Source organism: Microcaecilia unicolor, chromosome 7 (assembly GCF_901765095.1).
Source record: "Microcaecilia unicolor chromosome 7, aMicUni1.1, whole genome shotgun sequence".
Classification (NCBI taxonomy): domain Eukaryota; kingdom Metazoa; phylum Chordata; class Amphibia; order Gymnophiona; family Siphonopidae; genus Microcaecilia; species Microcaecilia unicolor.
The window spans coordinates 108,821,597-108,840,833 of NC_044037.1; the positions used below are offsets into that span (position 1 = coordinate 108,821,597).

General features: G+C 41.9%; 1 protein-coding gene across 2 annotated transcripts in view; it reads left to right on the forward strand.

The window, feature by feature from the left end:
* The first annotated feature begins 549 nt into the window (after positions 1 to 549).
* Positions 550 to 19,237, forward strand: part of FBXL19 (F-box and leucine rich repeat protein 19) — a 264,694-nt gene continuing 246,006 nt past the window's right edge. Inside the window, exons 1-2 of one of the 2 annotated variants that reach the window (XM_030210686.1) lie at positions 550 to 587; positions 3,170 to 3,275. The gene's annotated coding sequence lies outside the window, so the exon portion shown is untranslated. Of the gene's footprint in view, positions 588 to 2,820; positions 2,892 to 3,169; positions 3,276 to 19,237 lie in introns of those variants that run through there. The other variant, XM_030210685.1, reaches the window with a different exon arrangement.

Sequence of the window (19,237 nt, forward strand, 5' to 3'; positions counted from 1 at the left end):
GGAGGAGGAAAAGGAGGGGAGGGAACGGGGTGAGGGGCATTAGGAACAGGGGAGGGGGCCCTGTCACACACTCTCATTCTCACACAGTCACACAGACAGTCTCACTCTGTCACACACCCGCACATTCACTCTGGCTCTCTCTCTCTCAAACATACATACTCCCAGGAAAACCTTGCTAGCGCCCGTTTCATTCGTTCCAGAAACGGGCCTTTTTTACTAGTATTACTATAAGAGGCCATACCCAAATGGCTAGAATTCCACCTTTCCTATCACATAAAACTAAGTGTCTCCGAATGGAATTACCACCCCAAAAATGCAAAAAGGGCTTATAGAACTATCCCTAAAATGTATAAAATAACTAGAGTTAGCCCTAATCTGTCACATTTCAGTGTTTATAGAATGAACCAATAAAACCTGGCTTCTTCGTTTCTCAGGAACAGGAAGTTGTTTTTCTAAGAACTGGAGTGAAGTATCAGCTGAAAAAAATCTTGACTTGAGAAAGTTAAGTTGAAAGGGTTTCTGTTCCCTTGTTTGCTTGAGGTGGAGGAAGAGAAAGGAGCTGGAGATGTGGCACAGATAGGAAGGAGGTGTGTACATGTAGGTTCTGAGAATGGGGCTAATATGCAAATGAGATGGTCCTCAAAGGGGACTGAACAGAGAAGACTTGACTGACTCTACAATCCCTTGTTGTTTCCCGTATGACAGGCAACATCCCCTAAAAATCCCCCGCCCGTTTTGGTTTCAGCTTGTCTCTTCTGTCGTGTTAACTGTTCTCAGTTCTTCAAGGTTTTTTTTGTTTGTTTGTTTAGATAGTGGTGTGACAATTGGAACTGATCAAATATGATAAATATAAATAGGGGAAAGCCCCGATCTCTTAGCTATGGCAAGAAAAGACGTGGGCTCTTTGCCTAGCTTTATGTGGGGGGGGGGGTTTGGGGGGGGAGGGGTAGAGATTGCTTGATTCTTGGTCCCTTTAGCTAAAATTGAGATCCTGTGTAATTAGGGCTCTACTGAATATTCGTATTTGATTTCATTTGGTCCCAAATACATTATTCGTATTCAGCCAAATAGTGATTTAAATTTGAATATGAATAATTCGGGGGCTCTACTGTGCAAAATCCTACTGAAATAAACATTTGCTCTCTGATTTCACGTTGCATCGTTTATTATTTGTTACGTTAAAGCTCAATACCCATTATTCGTATTTGGTATTCCTAATCGGCAGAATATATATTTTCATTATTTGTACTTCGCCGAATAGTAAAATAATATGCTATTCTGTACAGCTCCATATGCAATACAAGGGCTCAGTCTGCTGCCTTAAGAAGCACGTGTAAATACCCACCTGCTTTGTAAACCAACAACATAGGAGCATTCAACTTCCTGGAAAAAAAAATTTGTTCCCTCGTTTTAGCTTTGATTCTCAGTCTTCTTTCCATTTGAAAGCACTCGGCGCTTCTATTTTTGGCATCTGTGGTTAGCCAGCGTGTGGGGTAGTTTGGCCTTTCTTCTAGTCCACTCGCTGTTTTGCAGGAGTAATTCCCTTGTTCTGGAAAGGATTGAGGTTCTTGGGACAGGTTTCTGCGGCCCTCCCTCAGTGCCTACCAGACCTGCAAGCCTCTCCCTTTTTTTCCCAAAGAAACTGCTTGCCTCCTGATAGAAAGGCCAGAGGCAGGAAGGAAACGCCTAGGAAGAGAGAATGGACAACATGAGGGGGGGGGGGGGGGGGGGGGGGGGGGGGGGGGGGGGGGGGGGGGGGGGGGAGGGGGGGGGGGGGGGGGGGGGGGGGGGGGGGGGGGGGGGGGGGGGGGGGGGGGGTGCGGGGGGTGGGGGATATTGTATAAGAGAGAACAAAAGAAAACAAAAAAACTACGGGATGTTATGTGATTCATTTTCCTGATTTGATTTAGTTTAAAATTGAGGACTGTTTACATTGTAATTTAAACGCAAAGAGCCTTTTCTTCTTGCATAAGCGGGGAATGGGAAAGTAAAGGCTCTTCTGTGTTAAATTGGGGGTTGACATTTGAAGTTTCTTTCGGAGGGCTTTAAATAAGTTATTTTGCACATACCATGCGAAATGAACCTCACTCTAAGCCACGGTGTTCTGTCGAGGAGGGGAGGCAATGTCTCTAAACGGGTTAATTTAGCGTATACCACATCAGAAATGAACCTCACTCATAAGCCAGGGTATTCTTTGTAGCGTTCTCTGGATGTCTGCGGAAAATCTGTAACTTGTTTTAGTAGATGCAATATAGACATGTTGATCAATTCTGGAAGAGAATCTAATAGAATCACGGGGTCTGCCAATGATAGTGACTTCAGGTTGACTTTGACAAACCAATTCTAAAGCGTTAGAAAAAAAAAAACAGGGAGATTGAGGAGTAAAATCTAACAAGAACCGCATGGAGTCGCTAAGAGGAAATGAAGCGGAAAACCGGTAAATTGAAAACCAAGTCTGTTAAATTAAGAAGAATAAAACAATAAAAAAAACAACAACAAACCTTTACCTAATGAACGTAACCGCTCTGCCCTTGCCAATAAAGTTGCTTTTATTCTGTTCTAACAAAAGAGAAAAAAACGCATTAACAGGGCTCAGCAAGAACTACACTTCCCATCATGCCTCTTCCAAGAAAGGAACTAGCTGGCCCAGCCTCTTCCGCATGAATTTGCCATTACGCTTTGTAGTCCTTAACTGACGTCTGCCCCCTGTTAACCGAATAGACTTGAGTTTGAGGGAAGACTAAAATTCCCGACGATCCATGCTCGCCTCAGGATATTGCCAGGCCCCCCTCCGGCGGCCATGTTGGATTTTTTTGTGTGTATGTGTGTGTGAGTGTTGTTGTGTGTGTTCTCTTAAAGGGGGAATGATTGCTGGCAGAAAGCCTTAAAGGGTGAGTTAGAGGGAGAGAGTACTATATCTCTCCGATTCCAGAGTGGCCTCGGATGTATTGTTCCTAATGAGGGGAAAGCCTTTGGCAGTTTAAACTTTCCCATCAGTTCTTTGTTTCTGCAGGAGAGCCTTCAGAGACTGAGATTTTTTGTGGTTGGGGGGTGGGGGAGAGGACTGATTGCAAAGGATTCTGGGGAAGAAAAGGGTGAAAATCAATTATAGTAGTACTAATAATGCTGATGACAGTGATGATGATAATTAATCCCTGGTCTTTTCCAGGAATGCTGGCAGTGCCAGGAACCGCCATGACATCACCCAGGAAAGGTGGTCGTGGTGGCACTGGAAGAGATGGGCACGTAAAGGTCAAGCTAACGAGTTGCAGCAGGTCAGTGTAATTCCCCTTTCCTCTGCTTTCCACTCTTAAGGCAAGAGCTGGGGCACAGAGGGTGTGTTATTGTATATGCAAGTGTGCCAGGTTTTGTTCTGATGTCAAAATGCATTGAGTGAGTATTTAGCATCATGTGTTGCTCTTTTCCAGCCCATCTTTGCGCCTGTGCTGTCTCCATCTAGATTAATGTATTGGGGGTGGTGCACATTCTCCTCAAAATTGTGAACTGGAAGCAGAGAAATGTGATCAATCAGGTAGCAAGGAGGGGCTAAAGTCTTGGTTGAGGCATGATCAAAGAGGTCTTTTGCACAGTCTTGGAGGTAAGGGTGTTCTACTGGGAAAATGCATGTGAGATGTGATTTTACCAACATATAGGCTCCCCCCCCCCCCCCCCCCCCACACACATGCGTGCACACTTTAGGGCCTAATTTCAAAGCACTTAGAGTTACAAATTTTTACAGGTTACTGTGGAACTTTGTATGTCTAAGTTCTTTGAAAATGCATCTCTTTGTGTGCATTCTTTGTGCACAAGGCAGAGCATGCATTTAAGGGAGACTGCCTGTTCATCAATCTGAAGTATGCATAACTTTGTCAGTAGTCAAGAAACAGTGTAGACAGATGGACTTATGTGCACAAATCTGCTGGCAGACTGCATGAATTGTGTGGTTACAAGTTTCAGGGCTGAACATTTTCAGAACAAAATCACATTAGGAACTTGTGAGTACTCTATAATGATGTACCCCTTTCCTAATTTGAGTAATCAAATAGATGAGAATGCCTTTTGCTCTGTCACTAAGGCACTTGAGGATAGAAGCTTTTACCCACCTGTATTTCTATTGGATTTTGACCCTGAATTTTAAGCTAAGTCCCTCTTTATGTTGGCTTCAGGTGAGAAACAAGCTAATGCTAGTGATCACCATCCATGCTTAGATTCACGCCAAGGAGAAATTCTTAATTTATACCCTGTAAGAAAGGAAAAACATGATTCTTCTTGCAGGCGCTGGAGTACTACTCAAATCTGCCTTTTCCCTCGCCTATCTTATTTCACATGTTGCATAAGCTCCCTCCTTTCTCAGAATTACTTTTTCCAGGCTGTACTGTGTTTATTGAAGAAATCTTAGAATCAGAAGAAGCCCATTATTAGAAAAGGAATGTCATACTAACCCACCAACATTTAAACATGTTAAAGCAGAGTAAGATTTGAAACTACATTTTGCATAGGGTGTCAAAATGGGACATCCCATTACATATGGGGTGTCAGAAATGGGATGTCCTGGCTCTTTTACAAAAGGCTTTGAGAAACACAGAGCTTTGGTTGATGTATAGTTCCAGGCAGGGCAGTTGAGTCGATAAAAATGTACCAACTCCAGCTTCAACATAAAAACTTGCAATATTGTAATATATGGTAAATTTATAATTTTATGCTTGTATATCTTTGTTATGGATATAAAGTAAATATTATATTTACAAGTATTTTAGAACCAGAACAAAAAACTTAGCTGGAGTCAGACAGGAGAAAAAATAGAGGAGTTGAAGGTTTGATGTACGGATTCCACAGCCCTGGTTCTGGGGCAAAAACTTGTGTGTTTCTCTAAGCGTGCAGGAGGAAGCATTTTATAAAAATCATGTTCAATATGACATTGGTGGCTTGTACATGTAAGCACCAGTTTTGTAATCTACACATGTAGGTACTGGCACTCATGTATGCATCATATTTCAGAAAATTGCATGTATAACAGTAGTCAAGAATACAAACTCAGAATGTGAAATTTGTATTGTTTTAAGATCATTTAAATCCTCAACCACTCCTTTAAAGCCCTAGTCAAAATGAGTAGTTACTTGACATTTCCATTTGAGTCAGAGGAGGTCCAAAAGCCAGTGGGAAAGTTTCTTAAACTTATATTCCCATGCAGAACTGTAAATACACATATCTTTTTGGACCACCCACACCATGCCCAAAACAGGCCTTCTTTAAAAGAATATAATGGGATGTCATTTCTTTATCTACAATATTAGCAAAATTCGCCCCTTCCTTTCTGAACACACTGCCAGAACCCTTATCCACACCCTTGTCAACCTCTCGCTTGGACTATTGCAATTTATTTCTCACTGGTCTTCCGCTCAGCCATCTCTCTCCTCTCCAATCTGTCCAAAATTCTGCGGCACGACTTATTTTCCGCCAGAATCGTTATACCCACACTAGCCCACTCCTCAAGTCACTTCACTGGCTCCCTGTCCGCTTCCGCATTCAGTTTAAACTTCTCGTACTGACCTTTAAATGCATCCACTCTGCAGCCCCCCATTACCTCTCCACTCTCATCTCTCCCTACATTCCTCCCCGTGAACTCTGCTCACTGCACAAATCTCTCTTGTCATACCCCTTCTCCTCCACTGCTAACTCCAGGCTTCGCTCCTTTTCTCTTGCGGCACCTTATGCCTGGAATAGACTTCCTGGACCTATATGTCTAGCTCCATCTCTACCTGTTTTCAAATCTATGCTGAAAACCCATCTTTTCACTGCTGCTTTTTAGCTCCTAGCCACTACTCAATTGCCCTCCCCTTGTCCCTTCCTTCCTTCTCACCCGTAACTGTCTTCTCTGTCTGTATTATTTAGATTGTAAGCTCTTTTGAGCAGAGACTGTCTCTTTGTATCAGGTGTTCAGCGCTGCGTGTGTCTGGTAGCGCTATACAAATGCTAATAATAACAATATATATGGCGCTGAAAAAAGCATCATTCTATAAACTGCGCTTACACCTGGGTGTTTCACCTAACTTTAGGTTCAGTCATTTGCACCAGTTGAAACATGTTGAAAATGTAGGCGTGTATCCCCCCTCATTCTATAACAACACATGTAAACGTTAGGAATGCCCCCGTTCCACCCATGAACCTCCCATTTCCGCGTCTCCTTTTTCAACTTGCATGTAAAATTTAGACATAAATGCCAATTCAATCTTAATGCCAGCAATTGGTTGTTAATCCAATTGTCGGTGCTATTTAGCTCATTCAAGTCCAATGTTCCCATCAATCTGTTCCCATATGGTTTATTACAAGAACATTGGACAAGGGTTAAATTGGGCACGCGCCCAAATTTGCACATGCAGTTTTTAGTGACTTTCATAGAATTAGGAGGAATATGTATAAAGTGCTTAGGTTGTACCATAGAAAGGTGGTATATCAAATCCATTACACAGGAGCACAAATTTCGGGAAAATATATATATTTTTTCCGACAGATTTGGGTTAATGAATTTACAACCCTGAATCAGAATATAATCTTGCAATATTTCTGTTGCACAGAGTTTAGCTGAAATATATACTTCATTGTCCACATAGAACCATATCATGTGGCATGGTCTCAAAGCCAGTGACAGTTTAGGATATGAAATTGACTTTTTGTTTTTGGAAGAAAAGCTCAAAACATTTGTCAAACAGAAATAACAGTCCTTAATATGATCTTTCTGTTCTCTCCATATTGTTGGGGCGGCAAGTTGCAAGGTTGGCTGTGAACCTTTGATCCAAGGTTTCATTGGATAACATGAACTGTATTTTGGATGTAAATCTGGCAATCAAGAAACAAACTTTGGCTCCCCATATTTGCTGTACAGTTAATTACATTAAAAAAACAATTCTTTGGTCTTCTTCACTAATGGAATTATGGTTCTTCTTTGTGGCTTCAGACAAAACTTATTAAGAATGTATCAGCATGATTAATACATTTCCGTGATATTTTCAGGTTAATTTACCATGCAATATCTACCTAGTCATTAACTTCTCCTAAAAGCAGTACATAAAAATAGGGCCAGATGACATAATCATATATTTAAAGTGAATGGCGTTCATTTACTAGTGATATCGTGTTGCGCACATGTGTCATTACAAATTTCTGGAAAACCATATGTTATAGAAAAAATTTGATGTCCTTTCTTTGATCAGCATCCAAAAGTCTATAAGAAACATCTAATCTCATTATGCAAACGAAAATCATATAGTCTAGTGTTAACTATTACAATCTGTTCATTTTACAGCATTTACATATGCCAATAGCAGCATTGTAAAATTGACATTTAAACGTGTATATTCCATGCAAGGCTTCTAAAATGATCTGCTTAATATGTTTAAATACAGTAGCCCAGTTAATTTTAACAGTGCTATGGAAGAGAGAAATGTATCGGACAATCTAAACTTATTTTGTGGGTTAAGTTCACAGAAATTCCAACTTTAGAATAGTTTCCAATATTAAACAGTTCATCATTTGTATGAAATAAAAGAAATCACATCCTGTGTTGAGGGAGGAGAATGAGTTTGAAGGCATGTGTATCTTGGAAAAACATGTTAAATCCTATATGTAAAGGTTTAGACTGTCTTTTGCTAAGATTTACATAATCCATTATTGATTTTATTATAGATAGCCATTGTTCCATTCACAACACATAGAGTTGCTTTCTCAGGGCTGTGCTTAGGCAGGGCTAACAGACTCCAAAGTGGTTATTATACCTGCACAGGCCTAAGAACAGGCTGGTGGGAGTTAAAGGGGCTGAGCTAGCTCCTGCATAGGATGATAAGCAGGAGGATTCAGAAGGGTTGCCCTGCTTCTTTCTTCTCTGGCCAGGACAGCAGGACCACAGTAGTGTGGGAGCTGATCAGTTGATTATGAGCTGTTGCTACTTTCTTGTCTGATTCTTGAGAGAGGTCAGCCAGGGGATACAAGGTAGCAGCTAAGAAATGCTTTCTTCTGCAGCTGTTACAAGAGAAATATGAGAACAAGGGGATATGGAGCTGGTGGGAAGATAGAAGTAAGAGTGAGGGATGTGCTAAGATTGAGGGGAAAAGGGAGGAGGATTTTGAGTAAGGAGAGATTGGTGAGAGTATACCAGATGCAGTAGCAAAATCTCAAGCCCTGCACTTTATGCATTAAACTCTGCTGTAGCCTAAAGATGGTTCTCTGCCTTCTTGATTTCATAGGGTTCAGGATAGATGAAGGGACTGGGTTGAGAAAACAAAGTAAGGGAATGAAGCTGAAAAGCTTTGTACATATTTCAGTCACTACAGTTACCTTCTAAAACATTTATACACCACACTGCCATAGGAATCCCTAGGAAAGGATAACAAAAAGAAAAGAGAATAATTCTAAAAAAGGAACCCTACATGTGCTCATCAAGCACAAATATTTTTGTGTCTAGATGAAGTGAGTAAAGTCGATCATATCATAGCCCCTGTCTTTGCCATATTGTAAGGGTAACGCTTCACTGAAATCCTTTGTTCTGTCTTCTATATCTGTTCTGTGACATAAATTCTTCTGCAGCAGTGCTTTCCTTGTTGCATCTGCCACACAATTTTTTTCATTGTCTGATTGATCTGGATGATGACTGGATCAAGCAGACTGGTAATCTGAGGGCCTAAACTACCCTCCCATTTATAGCTAATGCTCTGAGGTCATTCTGATAACCTTAGGAGAGCTGTCTTGGTGAGACTTCCTGCCAGTTTCTGTAAGTCCTTTTTTTTGTTTTTACACTTAAATCTTTATTAATTTTTTTAATGGTTTGAAATACTAATACACAGTCTTCTTGAGCTAAATAAGACATACATGGTGGGTCACAAAACAACATACATAAAAAACCATAATGATAGCACAGAACCTCCCTCCCACCCCTCCTCCCGTCAAAAGAGTGTAGTCTTCTCCCGTCAAAAGAGTGTAGTCTTCTAAGAGGGGAATTTGCCCAAACTCTCAACTGAAGGCAGTTATATAGCGCTGTGCCTTGACCTTCTCTTGGAACGTCGAGTAACGTGTCTAGTGTGCCATCTATAAGGAACCAATGCCACACCATGGGGGCCATTACTTAAAACAATGGTATCTCAAAGTGGCTTTTTCACCATGGGAATCACCAGCAGACCTCCTTTTTGATTTCCTGCTATGTAATATGAAATGTAATGGGGGGAGGGGTGGAATTCTTTATAGTTTGAAGTTTTTTTGTCTGTACAAAGTTGCAGTGATAGTCTTCATTAGAGACTGAGGCTATATAAATATCAAACTTTACTATATCTTAACTACGTTTAGATTGAAAATGAGTTTCTTTTGCTTTTCAGGTGAATACTGGGTGAAATATAGTATGCCCTATCAGATCGACTCTACACTTGTCTTTTAGATTGTACACTTGTCTCTAGATTTACACCTGTCTTTTAGATTTTACACTTGTCTTTAGATTGTACACCTGTCTTTTAGATTGTAAGCTCCTTGAGCAGGGACTGTCCTTCCATGTTAAATTGTACAGCGCTGCGTAACCCTAGTAGCGCTTTAGAAATGTTAAGTAGTGGTAGTAGTAGTAGTGAGTGTGAAGAACTTGGGAGGGGGGGAGGGGGAATAGACATGGCACCAGAATTTGAGATATCTTTGCTAACAGGGTAGCTAATAGGATACGTCATACAAAGAAAGTACCTGAGGTTCATGCTTTACAGTCAGGACTGTGGAGTGTAAAAATGTACTGACTCCAGCTTCAGCTTGAAAATAAAAACTTACATTGTAATATAAGGTAAATTTTATCATTTTATTTCTATATAATATTAGGTCTGCTTTTCGATACAGATTTTAATCGCAGAGCATAGCCAGCAGTCCATTGGAGGGGACGGGGGTAGGGGCATGGATTTCCTCTCCGTCCTTTCCCACTGCGTTAGGTATCATACTTTTGCCAGTGGGATGCTGAAGCCCCACCAGTAGAAGAAATCCAGTGCCAAAGCTACCTCCTTACTGCTCAGGAGCGAGGAAGTCAGTGGGATGCCTCCAGCTGCTGATGCCAGCACTATCCGAGCATACTTAGTTCATGTTTGCAAGCGTTGGTGACTGGAGGCACCCCACTGACTTCCTCGCTCCTAAAGCAGTAAGAGGAGGAAGGGCCCTGCTGTTCCTCACTCCTGAGGAAGGGAGTGACTCAGGCAGTGGATTTCTCTGGCTGACAGGGCTTCAGCTAACCAACCAGCCATTGAACAGGTATTGCAGCTTTAGAGGAGGCCCAGGTCTGTAAGGCCATGCTCCCCTGGCTGTGCCACTGATTGAAGCCCAAATCTATCTCCCTCTCCTTCCCTGTACCCCCAGGTTCATTAATTCTCATTCATTCTCTCTCTCCTTTCCTCTACCCCCAGGTTCATTCATTCTCTCTCTCTCGGCATCTCTCTCTCCTTGTGACTCTGGGCAAGTCACTTAACCCTCCATTGTCCCTGGTACAAAATAAGTACCTGAATATATGTAAACCGCTTTGAATGTAGTTGCAAAAACCTCAGAAAGGCGGTATATCAAGTCCCATTTCCCCTTTCCCTCTCTCTCTCTCTCTCGGCATCTCTCTGTATTTCTCCCTCCTCCCTCCCCTTTTGGCCCGCCTGCGGTTCTCTCTCAATTTCCTCCCCTTCCCCACCTTGCACTATCCGGTGTTAATCACGATTAACCGCAGCCCTAATATAAATATATTGTCCTGGATATAAAGTACTGCTAAATTTAAAGCGTAACATTATTGTTGGATGTTTGAGTCGGACAGTAGAAAAACAGAGGAGTCAGAGTTGAAGATTGAGTGTACCAAATCTACAGCTCTGTTTCCAGCAAGGCCGTGCATATAGTTTATTCTTCTGCTTCTGTTGCTTACTTTTAATGTGTACGTGTTTTCTGGTCTGTGGTATAACTAGGATTGGGTTTTTCTGGTAGGGTGGGCTCTAGCATACAGATGCCCAGGGCAGAAATATGGGTTCTCGCCCACTGGGTCCTCTCTCTCCTCTTCACACTGTCCCTCCATGGCTTGTTCTGATTCCTGTGCCTCTCTTTCCCCAACCCTTACAGAGCAGGCTTCTAAGATCAATTAGATCGGAAGCCTCTTTGAAAAGATTTAAAACAGTCAGGAAATTCCAGGAACGTAGATCAATTTGAAACTTAACTGTAAGAATGACTGTTTCTTATGTAGGAATCATAGAATGTGGGTATTGGAGAGAACTAGGACATGGTTGGGGGTTTCAGGGGGTCAAAAGGGTTGTTTAAGCTCTTTCTTGAGGGTGTGAGTGGTTAGGTCTGTCTTATTTATTACTGGAATTCGTTTCCAGTAAGCATTGTATTTCGTTTTTTATGTTAACTGCTTTGACCCACTTGGATAAGCAGTATAACAAATACTAATAAACATAAACTTAACACATATTGGTGGGTAGTGCCTTCTCTATAGTGACCTCATGTAGCTGGAACTGAAGCGGTAGAGGGCATCTGCTTAAAATATAGTTGACTGGACTGAAAGATCCTTAAGAAAACTGCTAGGCAAACAAAATAAATTAAATTATAGTTGACAGTTTGAGATTTTGGCAGTTTTCTTAGCACAGAAAGAACTTTTTTTTTTACATCTTAAATTGTTGTGTCTATATAACATTTGATTCTCGGCAGACCTGGATTCACACCAAGTCCTTTCTTGCCTTCTGCAGCTGACTTTGGAAGACTAAGCTCATCTGATAACCATAGTGAATTTCTCCTTAACTAGAACCTGCTGAGTTTGAGCAGTGCAACTTTGTCATGTACCCTAGTAAATGTCTGGTACTGTGAATCTCTTAAGGTATCCAAACACAGGGCTTGAAAGTATACAGTAGACAGATCCACGTCCATGACGTCCCTTAAACATCTTAAACTTTACTTGAGCGCCTTATGTTTGGCTTAATCTGACAGGCTGTGGACTTGCTCACAAAACTAATGATAATTCAAAACAATAATTGTTTATTTAGATTTGCTATAAAACCTTAGTCTGACCTCCTCTCCCCCCAGATCAGAGTAGCTTACATACATTTTTTAGCAGTGGAAAGGAAATCCAAGGTACTAATAGGAAAGAAACACACACAACTAGACATCTTCCTAGAAGGCATAACATTAAATTATTAAAAACAAAATTGATGAAGTATAAAAACCAAAAATAGGCGTCATCATGTTAACTGGGCTACAGGCCATGCTCTCCAAAGGCCTTCCTGAAAGAATGTCTCTTCTTTTCCAACAGCAATTTCAATCCTATATAATAAAACTCACCTCCAACGTTCTGAAGCTGGCAGGCAGTGGCAGCGTGGACAAACACCTTGAAGCATTTGTGCTCAATGTATCCATCTGCTGACATGATGACGTCTCGCAACTCCGGTTGCTTCACAAACGACTGTGCCCAATCACAGCACAGCAGCGCCAGCCAACGTCACCAATCACCAAAAAAGTATTAAAAAAGAAACCGCCAATGGCGCAAAAAGAGAACAGCAGTGCCGGTAAAGTATTAAAAAGGAAACCGCCAACGGTGCAAAAAGAGAAGAGCAGTGCCGGTAAAGCTGACACACTAGAAAACAGCCCCCCCCCCCCCCCCCGGTGCTCTGTCACTCGCCCCTCCCGAGGTGCCACTTTACCACGTCCCCCTCATCCAAATTCGGACCCCCGCCCTCTCCTCTACGACTTCGGACCTCCCCCTCCTCCCCCACAGACTCCCTCTAGAATCGGCGAACAATTTGTTCCTACCCTCATGTCACGACACACCTCCGGACGTACAGGACAACACCCTCTCTTCCCCCCCCCCCCCCCCCCCCCACAGGGTTGTCGCGTCATCCCTCCAAAACACTTGCAGGCAGCATCCCTCCATCTTCGCTGTTACGGCGAATGGCAGCAGCAGTCCAAAGCGTCCAGACTCTGCACTTCTCTGTCTAACACAGCTCAGGTCCCGTCCGTGCGAACACAGAACATGAGAGAGAAAAGGACAGAGTCTACACGCTTTGGACTGCTGCAGCCGGCAGCAGTAACACCGACTATGAAGATGACTCTCACCCTCCACCCCCAGCAAAAAACACGCAGACCCAAATCCAAACCCCCTGCAAAACCCTCTCAGTTAAAAAACACTTCCTCCAACTTTGCCAGCACAACACACACACAAAAAAAAGCAAGAACACGAACACAACCCACTAAAACCCTCAACAAACGCTGACCTCCCTCCAAACACCCTCACATTTCACCAACCCATAGACCCCCCCCCCCCCGTCATTGACAGACACAAACACAGACACCATACCACAGAAACAAACAAATTCCCCCGCAAACACCCTGACCGCCCCACCCTCTCTCACACACACACACACACACACACACACTACAACCTGCACCCCAAAACCCCACTAAAATAAGCAAAAAACACACATACACTGATGCACAACATTCACACTCACTCACTCACTCTCTCTCACTATATCACCCCTTCAACAATAAGACAAACACTTAAAAAATGGGCTCTGCCCTTATCACACACGCAACAACCCCCCCTTCCCCCCACCCACGGGATAAAATCCAACGCCCATCCAAAATTACATACACCCACCCATTAACACATGCGTTCAGAAGTCGTCCTACATCTTCAAGCCGTAAAGAAGAAAAAAAAACAGTGTGCCCTTAACACACACGCAACAACCCCCCCTTCCCCCCACCCACGGGATAAAATCCAACGCACATCCAAAATTACAGACCCCCACCAACAGTACAACAAAACAAAAAAAATAAAAAATGAAATGGCACATAACACAAAAATGTCAAATATTCATTACCAACACAATTATAAAATAAACCTCTTTCAACACAATCATTGCAGAAATCAAATACCTTGCTAGCGCCCGTTTCATTGCTCACCGAAACGGGCCTTTTTTACTAGTATTTTAATATATACCCTCCATCCCACACTCCTTATTCTTACCACATAATCAGAAGTTCTCAGAAAACAGAAAGTCATGGTTCTTATAACCCGCTGTTCACTGGGCCCCCTCCCTTCAGTCATAAGAGCCAGCTTCTGTGAGCACAGTCTTCAGTTTCTGTTTAAGATGTCTCTCCCTGTTGGAGACAAAGACTGTGCATAGATTTGATTGAAACGCCAGGGGCAATGAATTTCACAGTGTGGAGGCCAGGTAAAAGAAAGCAATATATCTGATTCTTGAGGGGAGAACCAGACTATTATCATTACTTATGTTCCTATGCATTTTCTTTATTCTCTTAATCGTGGAAGAAGCTAGATAAGATGGGCAACTATTACATAGCTCCTTGAAAGTGTGAATCAAAATTCTGAACTTAATATGAAATTGTATAGGCAACCAGTGTTTAAGTACTAGAAGTGGTATCGTGGTCAAAACCTCTGGTGCCAAATTACGGAGTTCTGGTGGGTCTGCAAGGGTTTCAGATTTAATGGTTAATTATGATTGCTTCCCCCCTCCCCCCGCCCCAAAGTTGATTGGTGTTTGAAATAAGGCTGTAACAGGTCAGTGGGATGACCAACACTAAATGGTACAAGAATTAAATTGGATGGAACTATGGTGTACAGAGAGGGAGAAAGCAATGAACAGATGTATTCACCAGCTTTATCAAAATTAAGATTAAAAATTTCCATCAATATTAGAAGAAAAATTTCCAAGGCAAAAAAAAGCAATTGAATTCATTATGCCTTTCATGTTGGATAAATCTGATAAGTTTCTTTGATTGGGTGACTAAAGAATTTGGTCACGTGTGTCGTGTATATCATATATTAGGATTTGAGTAGGTAACACTGTTGCATACAAGAGACTCATAAGCTGAATATGGATGGATCCTAGGGTATGTTTGTTTATTTATACTTGATGAATCACTTTTTTTAACAAACAAATCAAAGCGATGTACAAAATGAATAAAATCAAAGAAAAGAAACGGAATGCCAAAAATAATAGGAAAGAAATCAATCAAGAACACAAATAAAATATAGCTGCACAACTGATGCATGCTGTTCCAGCTCTACTGTTCCACAAGTCACAAAACTCTCTAGATTTTTGAAAAGAAGTAAGTTTTAAGAGCTACTAATTCTTTAATAACCTTAAAATTCTTTAGTAACCTGTGTTAGAAATTTGAACAATAGGCAGTTTAAAAGGTGGTCATCAGTGACATTCCTTAGGAATCAGCCCTGAGTCCAGTTCATGTCAATATTTTATATAAGTGGTATTGTAAGTGAGTTGTTGATGATACAAAGATCTGCAACTAATCAGACATACCATATAGAGCAGAAAAAAATGAGGTCTCTAAGAAAGATTGTGTCAAGAGCTAGGTAGCTGAATTTTAATGCAAGAAATATAGAAGCCATGTATTTGATTCATACGTTCAAAAAAAGAGTACTTGTTGCACCAGAGAGAAGAGAGAACATAAGTGTGCAGGAGTGACCTACTGGTTAGAGCATGAGGCTTGACATCCAGGGGTACCTAGGCCGATTCAAATCCCACTGCTGCTGCTTGTGATCTTGAGCAGGTCACTTAACCCTCCATAGCCACAGCTGCAAAATTAGATTGTGAACCCTCCAGGGATAGGGAAATACCTAGTATACCTGAATTTAACCCATGCTGGGTCCAGCCAACCAGATTTCTTGGAAGTACCTAGCACATCCAAATTGGGAGAGTTTGTGATGAGTCAGAAGAATGCTAGGGTATATAGGAAGAAGTCTTGCTAGCATTCAAAACAGACCAACAGTGCCTTTGGGCAAGTCATCTATAAGCCTTTATCTGGAGTATTATGTCCAGTTGTAGTGGCTGTATCTCAAGGGTATAGATTAGAGGGAATTCAATGATGAGCTACCAAAATGATGCAGAGACTGCACCATAAGCCCCCTGAAATGAGACTTAGTGGCCCTTTTACTAAAGTGTGGCAAGATTTTGCACATTGCACTGTAAAGGCAAACATTGTATGGTAAATGCCCTGCATTTACCACACAAGGTAGAGCCATATTGAATGGTATCACATAACATGCAGTGTGGCTTCAAATTATTTAAATAAATAGAATCATTTCTGTGGCAGTGCTCCCTATACACCCCTCCCCCCGAGCCTCCCTCGCATCATTTCGCCCAGACTGGCACTCTCCCAACTCAAGGTCCCACGCCATTAGAATATTTAAATCCTCTTCCCCAACTGCATACCCCTCTGATTTTCCTATTCCCCCCCCCCCCATCAAACATCACAACTTTACAGGCCCTGCCCCATCCCCATTGTCCCAGGGTCTTACCTTGAGGTGGTCATTGGTGGTACTGTGGGTTGAGGTGGCAGGGGTCCCACCCTGCGCCCACTTGTCTGGCTCCAGCCCAACAAAATGGCTGCTATAATCCCTAGTAGTAGTATTGTAATGTTACCACTAGGGGTCAGCCTTCTAAATAAGGTGGCATCTAACACATGCTAAAACCCGTGCCAGCAGCTTAATGCTGCTTAGGTAAAGATCCTCTTAATGACCTAAATATGTATATATTAGAGAAGAATAGGGCAGATAGGATAGACTTTCAGATACCTCAAAAGTAATAGTGCATGGGCAAGAAATTATTTTTTTTAATAGAAACAAACTTCTTGAACAAGGGATCTTGATTTGCTAAGAGTAACATAACCGATTACAGGTTATAATTTTTTTATACTGCTAATACCTTATCAGTTCAAAGTGATATTCACAAATAGAACAGTTCTGATGAAATAAAAATGAATTAAAAGAAAAACCTAGTTAGAAGTAAGAAATTCCTGACAAAAGCAGTTTTGAGCATCTTTCTAAAATGTTCATAACCTAAATTGTCTAAAAGGCAAACGAAGACTGCCATATTTGGGTGCTTGATAGGTAAAAAGCATATCACAAATCCTAGACCTCTTAACCCCTCTAACTGAAGGAAATGCAAAAGGAGAACAGTTTAAAGTTCTACTTCTAAAAGACCTTGAGAAATTGAAATGGAAAAACAAATATTCAGGACAATCACCTTGAAGAACACGACAATTTAAACAGAATCCTGGTCTCCTTAGGAAGCCAATGAAGGTCCACATAAAATTTAGAAATCCTGTCATATTTATGTAAAGAAAAAAATCAAGTCTAACTGCAGTGGTTTGTGTTGTTTGTAAACACTGAAGATTATGTCTGGAAGTCCCTACAAAAATTGCATTATAATATGAACAGCAACCTAAATTGTTCAATTTCAAAATTTTTCTAATTTTTCTTAATTTCCTCATTAGAAAAAAAGAGCTCGTAACCATAGAATTAACTTGAGGTACTAAAGAGAGAGATTGATGTAGCAGAATACCTAGCATTTTAATAACAGGCGATAAAATTGAATATTTAACCTGGTTTATAATAATATGATCCATTAGTGGATATTGATTATTATCCAGAAGCAAAATTTTAGTCTTCTCAGGCTTTAATTTGAGCTTATAATTTAGCATCCAAGTGCCAACGACAGACATACAACTCTGAATAGCTGTAGAGATATCATCCAGAGAGTCTAAAATAGGAATGAGAATGGTAATATCAGCATAACTGAGAACAAAAAGTCCTTTATCTACTAATGCCTTTCCTACCGTATGTAAAAATACGTTAGAGTGTTGGCAAAAGAGGTGATCTCTGTGGAACCCCACATGGGTTTGATCAACTTTCTGAGCAAATTCCATTCTGCTTTACCTCATATGATCTAGTAGATACAAATCCCCTGAACCAATTCAAGACTTTATCTGTAATTCCTATCCTTTCCAATTCAAAGAGCAGAATGTCATGGTCTACTAGATCGAACACAGATGAAAGGTTGAACTGAAGAATAAGAGCTTTATAATTTTTACATAACAGAGACCTAGCTTATTCAGAATTGACACCAATACTAATTCATTACTGTGCCACATCGAAAAGCCTCCCAATGGAGGAGGTGGAGTCCAAAATAATAATAAAATTCAGGAACGCATGGGATTAAGTACAGAAGATCTTAGATCCAAATATCTACTATAATAAAAAGCACCTCCAACATTCTGAAGCTGACTCCGTGGCAGTGAAGGATTGTAGGGTTCGTGCTGCCTGTAACGCTGTATCCATCTCCTGTTGTGACGTTAGCGTACTTCCTGGTTCATCACACACAACGTCACACTCATGAGGGTGTTGTCGTTCCTCCCTCCCTCCCTCCCTCCCTCCCTCCCTCCCTTCCAGTTCCAGGCCCCCTCCCTCCGATTTTTAAAAGTCATCTTCACTTACCAAGTCAGGGTTATGGCGGCCGGCAGCAGCGGCAAAAGGCGTGCAGGCTCGGCCCTTCTCTCTCTCTCTCAGCTGTGGTCCCACCCTTGCGGGACCACAGCTGAGAGAGAGAGAAGGGCCGAGCCTGCACGCCTTTTACCGCTGCTGGTGGCCGACGTAACCCCAACGAGGTAAGTGATGATGACTTAAAATTCGTAGGGAGGGAGGAAGGGAGGGTCGACGAATCTGGAACTGGGAGGGGGGGACCCTGGAACTCGGACGGAGGGAGGGGACGACCCTGGAACTGGGAAGGAGGGGGGCGCCCCTGGCACACACTCTCAATCTCTCACACACACTCTCTCTCTCACAGACACACTCACACCCAGTCTCACTCTCTCTCTGTCACACACACTCGCACATTCTCTCTCTCTCTCTCTCTCACACACACACAGTCACTCTCACACACACTCTCTCAAACATACACACTCCGAGGAAAACCTTGCTAGCGCCCATTTCATTTCTTCCAGAAACGGGCCTTTTTTACTAGTGTGAGGATAAAACCAGAAGCTAAGTAGTCTCTTGGGGTGGCTGAATTGGTCTTTTTTTTGTCTGCTGTCATTTGAGAAATTAGAGTAAAAAGATGGGAGCAAAACATTGGATACATTGAAGGCAAAGAGAAAAAGACAGCCAATGCAGAGAGCTTAGAACAAGGAGGTGTACTAGTAGCAAAGACTTTAGAAGAGAAAACAAGTCACTCGAGATTTGTACAAATCTGAAGGGATGAAGGAAAGAGTCAGGAAGACCGTGAGCCAGCTATTTCAGAATTATTAGAGGCAAGGAAGAAAGAGGGGTGGTAGATGTGGGAATGCCTGATGAGAACCTTGTGTACAAGTATTCGAAGAAGGAAGCAAGGGGGAACTAGATGGGATTGAAGGTGGAGGAAGGAATTGAAGAAAATTAAAGTGGCAAGGCTAC